This window comes from Ovis canadensis, chromosome 7 (genome assembly GCF_042477335.2).
Source record: "Ovis canadensis isolate MfBH-ARS-UI-01 breed Bighorn chromosome 7, ARS-UI_OviCan_v2, whole genome shotgun sequence".
In the NCBI taxonomy this organism is placed as follows: Eukaryota; Metazoa; Chordata; class Mammalia; order Artiodactyla; family Bovidae; genus Ovis; species Ovis canadensis.
In genome coordinates this window covers 50370673-50386894 of record NC_091251.1, presented here as the reverse complement: position 1 = coordinate 50386894, position 16222 = coordinate 50370673, and positions in this window count along the sequence as shown.

Sequence of the window (16222 nt, the reverse complement as noted above, 5' to 3'; positions counted from 1 at the left end):
GACTGCCTCTGTTCATACTCTTTCTCCACCATTTTTTCATTATATAATTTTAGTTAATATTTAATGTCCCTAACAACTCAGTTTTCTCTCCTGTAAAATAGGGATAATATCAACAGTAATAATATGCTTATTTCGTAGGACTGCAGGAAAGCTCAAATGACATAAGGTACGCAAGACATTTAATTTCCTAGAATATCGAAGAATTAATTAACTTTTAGAAACTTTATTTTTTTAACTTTTTATGTTGTATTGGAGTATAGCCAATTGACAATGTTGTGATACTTTCAGGTGGACAGTGAAGGGACTCAGCCATACATATACACAAACCCATTCTCCTGCAAAGTGCCCTCCCATCCAGGCTGTCACGTAACATTCAGCAGAGTTCCCTGTGCTACACAGTAGGTCCTTGTTGCTTATCCATTTTAAATATAGCAATGGGTACATGTCCATCCCAAACTCCCTAGCTATCCCTTCCTGCATCCTTCTCCCCAGCAACCATAGGTTCATTCTCTATGTCTGTGAGTTTCTTTCTTTTTTCTAAGTTTAGTTACATCACTTTTTTTTAGATTCTGCATATAAGGGATGGCATATGGTATTTCTCGTTATCTGACTTACTTAACTCAGTATAACAATCTCTAGGTCCATTGATGTTGCTGCCAACAGCATTTCATCCATTTTAATGGTTGAATAATATTCCATTTTATATATGTACCACTTTTCTTTATCCATTCCTCTGTTGATGGGCATTTAGGTTGCTTCCGTGTCTTGGCTGTTGTAAAGAGAATGAACACTTTTTACTGATAGGATGATATTCTTAGAGACAGAAGAGTAAAGTTGAGAATCATAATGTCTATCCTATCCACAAGTGTCAGAGCATTTTCAAATTATTTTCACTTTCTCTAATGATTTTACTTCAAGCCTATGCATATGCACACACTTATACATGCCATTAATATGATTTATCATTTTCAAAGTGTTTTCACACACACTATTTCATCTATTCTAACCCAGGATGATTGGTGACTTTTCCATGGTGTGTGTGAATTGAGTTATGATAAACGATGTCCTGTCCTCTTTCCATCATCTTGCCTCTCACTCTCATTACATGTAGGTGGCCACCTGTTCAGAGGGACCCAGGACTGAAAATAACAATGTTTAATAAGCAATGTTTTGGGTATTTTATTATACAGGGAGCCTCCATATGATATGAAATCTAAAACAACATTATTTTGTATGCCACAAAGAAGGGGAAAAAAACACATCTTTAATGTGATTGCAAAACACCATCAGTTATAACAGGCAGTCCTATTTTGAAGATGTTAAATTGTGAAAAAACTGAATCTTAAGATTAATGGAATATGACATTATCTTTAATGTACTAGATATTGCATTTGAAACTTACAGAAACCTGTCCTGTGTATTATAAAGCAGTTGGATTTTGCCTTAAATGTGAATAAAAATCTCTTAGACTGGTTGTTGAAAATACAGATTCCAGAGTCTTGGCACCAGAGGTGTTGATACAGTAGGGCTGGAGGAAGGGGAAGACATGGGGTCTTAAACAAGCCACTTGATAATTCTGACATTTGTGATCAAAACAGCTACAATTTGATAGAGATTGGTGTAGTGCAAAGAATGTAAGTTCAAATCTTGATATTTACTGCTGGTAGCTATGTGACCTTGAGCAGATGGTTTAAAAGTCCTATGCCTTAGTGTTCCTGGGGATACTATAGAGCGGTCCAGATTCACACAGTCAGGTTCTTCATTACATCATCTCCCTCAGCTCCCTTATGGATAAAATGGGATTATCTAATTAATGAACTAATATACATAAAACATATAAGACACGGCTGGTCTTTAACAAGCACTACATAATTCCTTGAAAGTGAAAGTCACTCAGTCCTGTCCAACTCTTTGGGACCCCATGGACTGACTATATGGTTCCTGGAATTCTTCAGGCCAGAATACTAGAATGGGCAGCCTTTCCCTTCTCCAGGGGATTTTCCCAACCCAGGGATCAAACCCAGGTCTCCCACATAGCAGGCAGATTCTTCACCAGCTGAGCCACAAGAGAAGCCCAAGAATACTGGAGTGGGTAGCCTATCCCTTCTCCAGCAAATCTTCCTGACCCAGGAATCAAACCCAAGTCTCCCGCATTGCAAGCAGATTTTTTACTAGCTGAGCCACCACGGGAGCCCCCAAATAATTTCTTGCTCATCTGCAAAAACAGGATAGTAATAACAGTACTTACCTCGTAACACTAGGATGAGTAAATGAGGCAATGCAGCCTAAGAATTTGGCAAAAAGTGTTTTTTTTTTTTTTTTAGATATTGGCTTAATAAAGGAAGATCTTTCAAATTAAGTTCTTTAAAACTTCTTTTCGTGGCTAATTCTTATTTCCTTTTCCTTATCTTGAAGATGGCCAGGGAAGAATGTTCTATAGTATTTTAATGTTCTTATTTATCTGGCATGAAGTATATTAGCCCTTCAAATAAGGAAGTCCCATGGCTTTACTTTATAATATAAAAGTTTTGAATAGCTATGCTCATTTTAGGATACAAAAAATGTTAGACAAATTAGACAATAGTTAGTAAATAAGTACAGGTTTGGCATCCTTCAAAGGAAACCACTCATATATGCATATGTGTTTATATTCTAGACAGAGATGCTGTTCACTTTTTAAAATCAACCTTTATTTTGAGATAATTATAGATTCACATGTAGTTGTAAGAGATAATATAGGGAGATCCTGTTTCCCCAAGTGATAACATCATGTATTTGTATGTGTGTGTGTATTTAGTTCTGTGTATTTTTATCACATTTGTAGGTTCACGTATTCACCACCACAGACAAGATACACAGTTCTGTCACCACAGGAGCCCCTATAGTGATGTATACTTAGAGCCACATTCACTTCCCTTCTGCCTCCCTCCTCCAATCCGTCCTATAATCCTGGTAATAGTTAATTTGCTCATTTCCACAATTTCATCATTTCAGGAATGTTATATAAATGCTATCACACACTATATAAATTTGGAGTATTTTAAATTTGCACTATATAAGGGCAACATCTTTTTGCAATCAGCTTAATTCTCTGGAGAATTATCCACATTTCAGCATGTATCAGCAGTCTGTACGTTTATATTGCAGAGCAGTATTGTGAAGCATGAATGTACCTACAGTTTGTGTGACCATTCACCCAGTGAGGGACATCTGGGTTGTTTCCAGTGTTGAATTATTACAGATAAAGCTGCTATGAACATTCATGGATACATTGCTGGTGAATGGAAGTTTCCATTCCCGAGATACATGTTCAGGGTGCCACTGCTGGGTGGCATGGTAGTTGTGTGTTTAGCTTTATAAGAACCTGTCAAATTGTTTCCCTGAGTGATCGCACCAATTTCCATTCCCACCAGCAATGTATGAATGATCTGATTTCCATGCATTCTCACCAAATTTAGTGTCACCACTTTTTTTTTTTTACTTCAATTATCCTGACTGGGGTGTCGTGACATCACATTGAAGTTTCTCATTTTCCTAATGGCTAATGAAGTTGAGCGCCTTTTCATTTGCCATCTGAATATCCTCTTCTGTGAAATGTTTAGCTACTTTCTAATTCGATTTTTTAATAGTTGAATTTTTAGAGCTATATTTATATTCTGTATGTAAGTCATTTGCCAGATATGTGACTTTTAAGTAGTTCCTCCCAACTTATACCTTGTCTTGTCATCCTCTTCACATAGTATTTTGCAGATCAAAGGTTTTAGTCCTGACGAAGTCCAATTTATTTTTTCCTTTTGTGGGTTATGCTTGTGGTGTTGTCTAAGAACTCTTTGTCTATTGCTAGATATTAAAGATTTTCTCCCTGTTGTTTTTTAAAAGTAATGTCTTTATCCTATGATGGAAAATCAGATACATTTTAAGAGTCCTGTTATAACATTAGGTACATTTATTTTATTTCAAAAATACTAATATTTTCTCATAGCAATGATGGGAGATGTTAAATAAAGCAATAAAGGATGTTTAACAATTTAGATATTTTAGATATTAAATCAAAATTTTGAATGTTACATTTAAAGTTATATTATATGATACAACCATATAAAGAGAAGAAAGTCATGTCTCTTCATCTCAAAACATACCCAAAGATTAATGGTTTCATTTTTTAAAATTCTTCCTTAATTTCATTTATGAATTATGAAAATCAGACAGCCTGACAAATAGTCATGTATTAGATTATCGTGGCCACTTATAACAGTGAGAAAATGCAAAACAATATAAATGCCCATCAGTAAGGGAATGTTGAATAAAACATGGTTGTGCTCTTCCCGAGAAGAGCATGGTTGTGCTTTTGCCAATTGTGTGGGAGATTTCTTTGGGAGCTGAGATCTAACCATGCACTATTGTTCAAAAGTTCCAGAATGTACCACCACCACAACCAACCCTTCCATTGCTCTGCACCAGCAGTCCTCAACCAAGGCATAATGTTCTAGCCCCAAGGAAGAGTAACTCCAGATGACTGTTCCACAGATTTCCAGAATTCGAAAAGGACTAAGTTCATTAACAACAGTGTTCCATCAATAAGAGAAAATTTTTATTGATTGCCTTTCCTCCCCTTTATCACTTCCTCATACCCCTCCTAGAATTTCTTGGAATCACCTTCCAGATAAAATATTGCACTGAAACCTTGTCTTAAGGCCTGCTTCTGAAAGAACCAAACTAAGACAATTATTTATAGGAGAGAGAAGCAGAAATCTCTTTTTTTTAATGGGCTTGAATTTCATATAACACATAATTATATTTACTATATATTGTTAGATTAAAAACATATAATATCACACATAGTTTGATATATTTATAAAAATATATATATCTCAAATTCCTAACATTATTCCTGTTTTGTTTAGCAAAGTTTGATATTCCATTTCATCTCATTCTTGGGTTCTTAATTTTTTGGACATTAAACATATGCTAATTCTGTAGTCTGAAAAAAAAAACCAAAACAAAAAAATGTAACAAAAAAATCCTGGGGAGACAAAAGGAGGAAAATGACTCAGCATAGGGAAAGATTTCTTTTTATCTTTTTTCAAAATTGGATCTTTTCTAGTTTTAGATGGCCTAGAAAATATAGCTTTAGGCATTCTACATGGAGGCATAAGAGAGTGAGGAGAAACACCATGTGCCAGCATAGTGAAGACAGGATAATTACTAGGGCAAAATATCACTGAATGTTGCTGCATGTTAACAGGGGAAATTGGGTAATATTGTAGAGTCAAAATATGATCTACTTAATGCAGGATAATTCATTCAAAGTTTAGACTGGGAAATATTTACTAAAAAAAAAGTGAAAACCTTGCTTGTAAGTTAATGGAAATGATAACATGCACATTAAGTATGAATAACAATAAAGAGTTTGCATGCCAGGAGGAAATGAAAAATTCCTGTTTTAGAGTATAATGTACAAGTTCCTTGAGACTATTTTTATCTCTTCCCTCCTGTACACTTAATTATTTGTTGATCTGAATTATAGTCTTTCAACTATATTTATTTGTTCTGAAAAATAGTGTCCTGCACATGAAAGTAGTCTCCATCACAAAGAGTGCATTTCTTTTTATCTTTCTGTCCTGGTTAGCTCTGTTGATTGGGGCTTGTGCTAATGAGGCCAGTCCTGCAGATTCAAAAACCCCTAATTAGCTGTGCATAGAGAGATGAACACTATGGATACACACTGATAGTCTCAGTCAAACTAACACTTGGTATTGGTCAGAAATAGGACTTTGATTGTTTGGCTAAACTGATGATTTTCCTTATCACAGTAATAGAATAAAAATTTCAAAACCTTGTTTTACCTTGGTCAACACCCATCACTTCGTCAGTTTTCCTTCTACCTGGAATAGCAATCACAGTCATTAAAAGTAAGCCAGAAACCTGGGAATCATCCTGGATGCCTCCTTATTCTTCACCCCTGTATCCAATCCATCACCATGTCTTGCCTGTGCCTCCTAAATGAATTCCAAATCTGTCTTCCTGCACCATCTTTGATGTCACTGCCCTAGACAGAGTGATTCTGAATTCTCACGGGGATACTGCATTAGTCTCTCATTGTGGATTTCTGCATCTGACACTACCACCCTCACTCATTCTTCACCCTGTAGCTTAGGTAAAAATACATTTTAAAATAAAAATATAAGTTCACTCCTCTTCTTGAATGTTTTGAATGGCTTCCCATTGCTTGCCAAGGAAAAATGAATTCTTTAAAGTAGCGTAAGAAAGATCTGTATGAGCTGGCTTCTTTTCACCAGTCTAGCCTCACCTCAGAGAAGGCTATGGCACCCCACTCCAGTACTCTTGCCTGGAAAATCCCATGGACGAAGGAGCCTGGTGTGCTGCAGTCCATGGGGTGGCTAAGAGTCTGACACGACTGAGTGATTCACTTTCACTTCTCACTTTCATGAGGTTGCCGTATACGGGTCGCACAGAGTCAAACACGATTGAAGTGACAGCAGCAGCAGCAGCAGCAGCAGCAGCAACCTCACCTCACTTGTTCACTAGGCACTGGTACTTCCCAGTACCTGTCATATTATGCATTCTGTCATTGTGATGTATGAACTTTCAGTCATGTCCGACCCTTTGCCACCCTATAGACTGGAGTCCACCAGGCTGCTCTGTCCATGGGGTTCTCCAGGCAAAAATACTGGAGTGTGTTGCCATGCTCTTCTCCAGGGGATCTTCCCCACCCAGGGATCAAACTCACGTCTCTTATGGCTCCCGCATTGACTCCAGGTTCTTTACCACTAGTGCCACCTGGGAAGCCCTCAATCTATTGGTATTCATAGATTAAGATGGAGGAATGAATGATTAACCCACCACTCTCACGCTTGCCCATGCTGCTTCAGACACATCATTTCTTCAGTGTCTCCAGTGCTGCCTCCACACTCAGGGCCTTTTGCTTCCTTTTCCCATGTTTCAAATACTCTCAGCCCTTTGCCCAGTTTGTTCTCCATCTCAGCTTACACAAGAATTCCTCTGGGAATCCTTTCTTCATCATTTAGACCAAATCAGTTTCTTCTATTATATATTCCCACTATTTTGCCTTAAAACATTTCTCAAATGTTTAATTGAATATCTGTGCATTTATTATTATGAATTCCTTTACGTTACTATAAGTTCTATGAAGCCAGAGGAAACGCGCTTATTTTCCTTACCATCTTTTAAAAATTCAGAACAAGATGTCAAATATCTGTAAGGCATTGATGAATGAATATATTCTCCCCACTTTGATCATTCAGAAGCCACATGCAAAGACATTTCCCTTAAATCTCTTTACTTTTTGATAAATTACTTTTGACAAATTTTCATCACACTTATAAAATTACCAATTTTTTAAAATATCCAACATTGTTACGTGTTATCATATTGGCAGGCTTTTCCTTCTTGCTTTAGATACTGTCACCTGCATGCCACCTGTTTCTTCTTCTATCTTCAAGTGTATTTTCCAATGGTCTAAATTTGTTGTTAGTCCCATCCCATCCACTACCAGAACAACTCTTCAATGGATGATGTCCAAATTGACATCATTTTCCAAGCCTGCATATTTTATATAGATTCAAGATTTATGCTGAATATTATCTCTATAGTCCAAATCAAAAATCCCCTCAAAGATTCTAATCCCTCAAAACCAAATCTGTCTCCTGAATTCTTAATTCTCGACTTATCCGTCTCATTAATTTGACCACTGTTGTCCTATCATTTTCCAATGAACCATGTTAAACTGTGTTCAAAACCTGGAGAGTTGTCTGTCTCCATTTACCTTGTGTCTTAAATTTAATCAGTCTTGCTTTCTCATTTCTATAATCTTCAACTCTCTTTAAACTCCATTCTACTCTCACCAAAAATGACTTTTCTCCTGTATAGACAGTGTAATAGCATCCTAACTCATGTCATTGTCCTTAGGCACCCTGTTCCCAAATTCCTCACCATAACTATGTCAAGTTGGTCTTCCTAGAGTCCCACTGCTTTAGAAGACTGTGGAGCCTTCATATATTGGTCCCCTCCTCAGGGATTCTTAGTGTCTGCCTTTTATATACAAACTAAAGTACAAATGCCTAAGTGTATACCCACAACTCTTCTTAAATATAGTTTCTAATACATCTTGCCAGATTACTGTATGTTGAAATTTTACTAGAGAGCATACATTTCCTAGAACATATTCATCCTGTCTAAATTCTTTGAGTTTTATCTTACTATCCCTCTTGACTTAAGTGACTTCTAGCTTAGTCTTGGGAGTTGGGAGTGAGGAGTGGTAGGGAGGGGAAAGTTCTACCCATTCTTGAACATTCATGTCAAATGCTACCTTTTTACTTGATATCTTTCTTGAAATTCATAACATCTTTTGGCATTTCTTTTATGGAATAGATATTTTGCTTTACATTATAACAATCAAGCCCCATCTTATTTCCTGAATAAAGACTGTAAGCTCCTTAAGAGCAGGAATTATATTTTGTTCACTTTATGTTCCCTGCAATGCCAGTTTCAGGAATTGACATATATTAGGTGCTCAATTAATATTTGCTGAATTAAACTAAATATGTAGGAAATCATACTAAGCAAATGTATATATATATATATATATAGCAAAAATATTCAAGAATTTACTGAAATTTGTACAATAGAATGTATAGAATAAAGAATTTATTGTTCCTTCTGTATCATTTGTTTTATTATATGATTTAATAATATTATTTATGTTTATATGATTTACTTGTTTTCAAAATTTTTATAAAACCATTAATGTAACGTTCCCAAATGTTCTGTCAGATAGAACAAATAATAGCATGCACAGTCTATAGGTTAGGAAACTGTAGAACAGGGATTTTCATAACTAATCTATAAAGGTAGCATAACTGATAACAAGGTCAGAACTAAAAGCAGGATCTTTTGACATTTGTCACCATAACATGAGCCCAAGGGTGGCTCAGATGGTAAAGACTCTGCCTGCAATGCAGGAGACCCGAGTTTGATCCCTGGGTCAGGAAGATTCTCTGGAAAACTAAAAACAGGGTCTTTCGACATTTGTCTCCATAACATAGTGTCTCCTAATCCCAATATTATTTGTTTACAAATGTAAAGTGAATTAATATGCAAATGGAATGTAATGCTTTAAATTCTGTTTTATCTAGAGTAATATGTAGACTATATTCTGCAGGATATTCTGAAAGATGATAAGAACATTGGAAAAACTCTTTAACAGAGGCTGCCAATAATGGATCAGTTGTTGCACGTATGTATACACACAATTGGTTGTGTATATATGCATATCAGCATGTGTGCATTATGCAACATCTGTAAATTCTAGGGACACAATAATCTTTCCCAACCTTTCTGTGATTTTAGAAGAACGGTTTTAGTGACTCTCTCAAGGGCCATATTCATCTCTTGACAATAAATCATCAATTGCTATATCATATAGTAACTCAAAGGAGACAAATTGAGAAAGATTTATTTTCATCAAAATATAATCATGTTCATTTTAGTTTGAAATTATCTGTAACATATCAGCATAAAGTAGGGCTCATATAGCTGTACCCAGTTCAACTTTCTAGCATTGTTTGCACACAGTTGCCTGAACATGAATAAACCGGATTCAGATTCTTTGTGACACTTTGCAATTTGGACCTAGAGTCACAATGGAAATTATACAAGGAAGATATGGTGTTTAAACTTCAATAGTCATCTTCATTCATCCTCAGCACTGAATACAAGCTCAAAAGAAGAATTGGAAATGCCACCGTGGTAACATGAAATGTTTTGATACTAAAAAATATATAAAAGATTTTTTTGTCTGACACACTCACAATGAGACCCTGGTGGGAATAAGAGATTTAACTGCGTGCAAGTGCACCGATGTTGCCAAAGCAATGGTGGAACTTAGTTGGAAAGAAAATCAATTTTTCTTCCCAAAAGGAGTTTGTTGAGAAGTACTATGACTATTTCTATACTTCTATCTGGCTATAAGTATCCAAAAGTATTTCTAAAATGTTAATTATGTGTTGAAATTGATAGAGATGAGTTTCATGAGGTAGTGGAGATTGTTTACATTTATAAAAACTAAGAAGAATGTCATTTTTCTTTGTAAAAGATCTAATATTCTACAACTATTTCTTTAAATGAATTTATTTACTATCCTTTAGATTAGAAACATACTGATTTTGCAACCTGATAGGATAAGACCAGTGCCTCATATGAAATATAATCTCTTTGGTTAGAAAGGAAAGTTCTATTCTAAAAATTGCTGACAAACTTTTAAAATAGTTTTAATAATACAATTTGGTTTGTCAGATGTTTGAACAAATTTGTAATTTTTTTACTTTTGGATTCCTTTTCTTTATGTTTGTGATTTGTGCTTGGTCGCTCAGTCATGTCTGATTCTCTGAGACCCCATGGACTGTAGCCCACCAGGCTCCTCTGTTCATGGAATTCTCTAGGCAAGAATACTGGAGCGAGTTGCCATTTCCTTCTGCAGGGGATCTTCCTGACCCAGGGGTCAAACTTGTATCTCTTGCATCTTCTGCACTGGTGGGCAGATTCTTTACAATAACACCACCTGGAAAGCCCATTTGTGACTTGGTTGAGTCTTTAGTGTTATGGGGAAGGCAGGTAGATTGCCTATATTAACTAGATTATAGGCTTTGCAGCTATGATGTTGAATTTATAACTATTCTTTCTGGTTCCTTTTCACTTCTGGATTCATCCTTTCAAGTATGCATTATTTGAACAGATCTGTGTTAATATGCTACTATGAGCCAGGCAAGATGCTAAGAACCAGGAATACATTGTGAATAAGATGGAAAGCACTGCCTTCTCAAGTTAATATTATCAATTAACTGGGCTTTTGCTTTGTTAAGGTAATCTAGTTTCAAATTTCTGGGTGGAAAACAGACAGTAATAAACTTTGAGTAACAGATTTACATGCATGCCTTACAATAACTATTCAATTTTATATAAATATATTTTAAGTATACTCCACCCTTGTATTTCTGTATGTTGATTCCACTCTTGTTTTTCATGACAAAACTTACAGGGATCATATTGAAAATAGAGTAGCACTCTATTCCCTTAGACCATTCTTAAAAAGTCTCAAAGGACTCAGCTTGTTAACCCAGCATGTCTTTTATCAGCTTACGAACCAGTTACAGTAGCCAAAGTGAGGTGATCACAAGTGGAAGGAAAGACTGTTCAGATCACATGTGAGGAAAGGATGCTGACAGGATCTGTGAAGGTACTTGCTGGTAGTTCTCTCATTTCTTAGTCCTGATACTTTGGAAACTTGTTAGTAAAACATATGAAACAAATGTATTAAAAATTCTGAAGATGTACCATAATTATCTTTTTGTGAGGTTAGCAATGAACTGCAACTTAAAAAAAAAAAAAAGAAATATACTTACCAGGAGCTTAATGAAATCTATGATGCTGTGCAGTCAACTAAGAAAGAAGCTATATTGAGTCTTTGGTTAAATATGCCTATTTCTGAAGAAGCTATTACAAGACTGACTTTTCTTATCCTTAAGTAAAGTAATACTTATCTGATTAGCTATTCAACCAAGCCTTCTAGAACTGAGTTGCAACAATAAAGGAAGGATAACCTAGAAATAATATCAGGGGATTTAGAGGACAATCTATATTTTATTGGGCTTCCCTGATGTCTCAGCAGATAAAGAATCTGCCACAAGAGATAAGATGTGGGTTCGATCCTTGGGTTGGGAAGATCCGTTGGAGAAGGAAATGGCAATCCACTCCGGTAATCTTGCCTGGAGAATCCCATGAACAGAAGAGCCTGGATGGCTACAGTCCATGGGGTCACAGAGAATTGGACATGACTGAGCAACTAAGCACGTGGCTATATTTTATTTCCACTCTACTTTGTCCCCAAACCGTAAAAATTGCTATCAGATTCAATGACTTTGTGAAGTGATGTTTCATAGTGACATTATAGTTAAAGCTATGTAACTTTTACTTGATTGCTTACTAAACTGTAATAAAATGTGTCTATTTACAACTAATGTGAGTTGTTACAACTAATGTTAAGTTGATGGATGTATACATGCATCTGTCCATCTACCCACCAACCATCCATTCACTTAACAACATAAATGAGTGACTTCTATGAGCTTGGCATTAGACCATGTGCTAATAACATAGCCATATAAATAAACAAAAATCTACTATTATAGAGCTTATATTCTAGTGGAAGTAGAAATATAAGCATCACCACTGCCCCAACAAACAGCAAGGAGCACAGCATCAACAAAGTAACTAAATTACATTGTGTGCTACAGTGACAGTGGGACTTAAAAAAGAAAAAAACCGCAGGGGAGAAGAAAGTATTGGAATTGTATGAAAGATCAGTCCTGGGTGTTCATTGAAAGGACTGATGCTGAAGCTGAAACTCCAATACTTTGGCCACCTCATGTGAAGAGTTGACTCATTGGAAAAGATCCTGATGCTGGGAGGGATTGGGGGCCAGGAGGAGAAGGGGACGACAGAGAATGAGATGGCTGGATGCATCACCGACTCGATGGACATGAATTTGGGTGAACTCCGGGAGTGGTGACAGACAGGGAGGCCTGGCATGCTGCAATTCATGGGGTTGCAAAGAGTTGGACAGGACTGAGAGACCGAACTGAATTGAACTGATGCCATCAATTGCACTTAATAAATTGGAGACTAATTTAGGAAATAGATTGATAACAATTAATGATACAGCAATAAAGATTAAAAAAAAACACATTCATTCTTTATCAAATTAACAAACAATAAAAATTATCTGAAAATTCACCTTTTGGTTTTTTTCCCATAGTGGGGGAATGAGGCAGAAAAAATGAAAATCAAGAATTGCACAGTATCTAGAAATGATTAGAAACTAAAAAGCTCTCAAATGATGAAATAAAGTTGGAGTTTATTTTTATTAAATAGAAAATACAAAATCGATATAACATTTTTCATATTTCAAATATGAAATATTGATATGAAAATCTTATGTGCACCTATGACTTCCTTCTGCTGTGTCACTTTTTTTTTTTTTTTTTTAAGAGGAGAGGTGAAAATAGCAATTTTAAATAAGTTCTCACTTTTTGGCCACAGAATATTCAGATATATGTAAGCCATCTCAAACTTCCAATGTGTCAATTTGGAAAGAAGACAATCAGAAATAAAAGTCAAATTACTGCCTACTTATAAAAAGTAGTTTAAATGTTGAATTTCATATTTATTGTTAGCTTACATAAGAATGTTTTGCACTGTGATAAATCTGCATTGGTTACTTGCAAATGTATCTCAATGATTTGTCTTACCTACATATTTCATACCAAGTCACAGCTGGGTGTCTAATGACTTTACACTGTCCCATAAATCAGCAGGACATATATCACAGGTCTGCATATGGGGAGAAATTAAATATGTGATGGTTTTTGCAATCTTTATGCAATTATGTGTAAACCTTTAAATATAGTAGTCATGTTTAAAATTAGACTGCATTCAGTACAATCTTTTGTGCAAAGTGTAATTTAACCAACATTTTAAATCATTGATCACATCTCACAGGCAATGAACATTTGCCTACTTTACCTGATTTGATATGTAGGCTAATACTATGAATTAAGTATTATTACTATGCACTATTTAAAGTAAATTTGTTAGGTTAAGGTCAATGAGCCTAGGTATGTCTTAGCTCCACTATTTACTAGCTTTTTGATCCTATTTATTTACTCTTTATATGTCTCAATTTCCCCATCTGTAAAATAGGATAATAACAGTATGTATCTCATAGACTAATTAATATGAGAATTAAATGGATTAAAACATGTACATTTCTCAGAACAATGCATTCACACATTTATCCCTTGAAGTGAAGTCACTCAGTTGTGTCCAACTCTTTGCGACCCCATGGACTGCAGCCTACAAGGCTCCTCGGTCCATGGGATTTTCCAGGCAAGAGTACTGGAGTGGGTTGCCACTTCCTTCTTCAGGGGATATTCCTGACTCAGGGATGGAACCCAGGTCTCCTATATTGCAGGCAGACTCTTTACCGTCTGAGCTACCAGGGAAGCCCCACTTATCCTGTAGCATTCATTAACTATTTTGATGTTAGTTGGAGAAGGAAATGGCAACCCACTCCAGTATTCTTGCATGGAGAATTCCATGGACAGAGCAGCCTGGCAGTATAGTCCATGGGGTCACAGAGCTGGACATGACTAAGTAACTAAAACATACACATACATGATGGTAGCAGTATCATAGAGTAAGATCTCATGCTCAAAGAACCTAAGATAATATATTTGTAATTAGAAATGAGTTGAGCAAAAGCACAAAATCAAGACTCTAACCTTCAAATCTTCTATCTTTCCAAAATTCTATGTGACCTATTACAATCTGGATGACTGAAAAGTTGAGTTCCTTCAGATGTACAAAACAAAATCACAGACATAGGCATATATATCATCGGGAATCTCTGAAGTTAAAATTCTATTTCAAAATGCAATTTCACTTGGAGTTACTTGAAATTTTTCTCACTTTTGATTTTTAAATTTTGAAATGATTATTTGAGACTTCATAAGTTTTAGATATTTGTGCCTTTATTATATTGTTGTGCAACTACCTTTAAGAGAACAGATTCAAAGATGTAATATTTTAACAGAAAAAATAACAAATTAAAAGAACACAAAGCTTATTGAATTAATCTTATATATTTTCTTCATTTGCATAAATTATAAATGAACCCCGAGCCCTAGAACTTACTAGATATTAGTATAATATATACTTTCCTTTGAGCTTCCCCAGTGGCTCAGCAGGTAAGGAATTCATATGCGGTGCAGGAAACACAGGAGACAATGTTTGATCCCTGGATCAGAAAGATCTCCTGGGGGAGGAAATAGCAACCCACTCCAGTTTTCTTGCCTGAAAAGTACCATAAATAGAGAAGCCTGAGGACTACAGCCTAAAGGGCTGGACACAACTAAGCACACATATACTTTCCTTTGCTGCCTCTCATGATACCATTTTTGGTGCTAGTTTGTAGTAGCATATAAAAAAAAAAGACATTAACAAGGACTCATCATTACTGACAGGTTTTCCCACCTTCACAGGGTGTGACTAGAGCAAAAGAACACAAGAGCAACACATAACTGTATTTCTACTTTTCCATCATTCTCTTCCACAGACTTATGACTTGAAAATCAGCTCAGATTCCTTCTTAGTTCATCGTTTTTCTTGGTTTTGACTTTACTGAGTTCTGGTTCATAAAAGTAAATAAAATAATAATTCTGGAGTAACAGTGGTCTAAACATATAGGGTCCATCCAAGAACATAAGCGAACTTCTGAAGCCCTTAGTATTTCTTAATGCATCACTTTTCTCTGTAGATATTTGAAAAATGTCTAGCAAGTAAAGAATCTGCCTGCAATGCAAGAGAACAGTGTTAAATCCCTGGGTCAGGAAGATCCTCTGGAGAAGGAATGACAACCTAATCCAGTATTTTTGCCTGGAGAATCCCATGGAGAGAGGAGCCTTGTGGGCTACAGTCCATGGGGTCGCAAAGAGTCGGACATGACTGAACGACTTTCACTTTCTAGCTATAGCAGTAAGGTAAGGCAACTCTCAGTTGAGTTCAGTTCAGTCGCTCAATCATGTCTGGCTCTGTAACCCCATGGAATGCAGCAGGTCAGGCCTACCTGTCCATCACCAGCTCCCAGAGTTTACTCAAATTCATGTCCATCATGCTGGTGTTGCCATCCAACCATCTGATCCTCTGTTGTCCCCTTCTCCTTCTGCCTTCAATCTTTCTCAGCATCAGGGTCTTTTCCAGTGAGTCAGTTCTTCACATCAGGTGGCCAAAGGATTGGAGTTTCAACTTCAACATCAGTCCTTCCAATGAATATTCAGGACTGATCTCATTTAGGATAGATTGGTTGGATCTCCTTGCAGTCCAGGGAACTGTCAAGAGTCTTCTCCAACACCATAGTCCAAAAGCATCAGTTCTTCAGCGCTCAACTTTCTTTATCATCCAACTCTCACATCTATGCATGACTACTGGAAAAACCATAGCCTTGACTAGATGGACCTTGTTGGCAAAGTAATGTCTCTGCTTTTTAATATGCTATCTAGGTTGGTCCTAACTTTCCTTCCAAGGAGCAAGCTTGAAAGTCTTCCTAATTCCAAGTCTTTTAATTTCA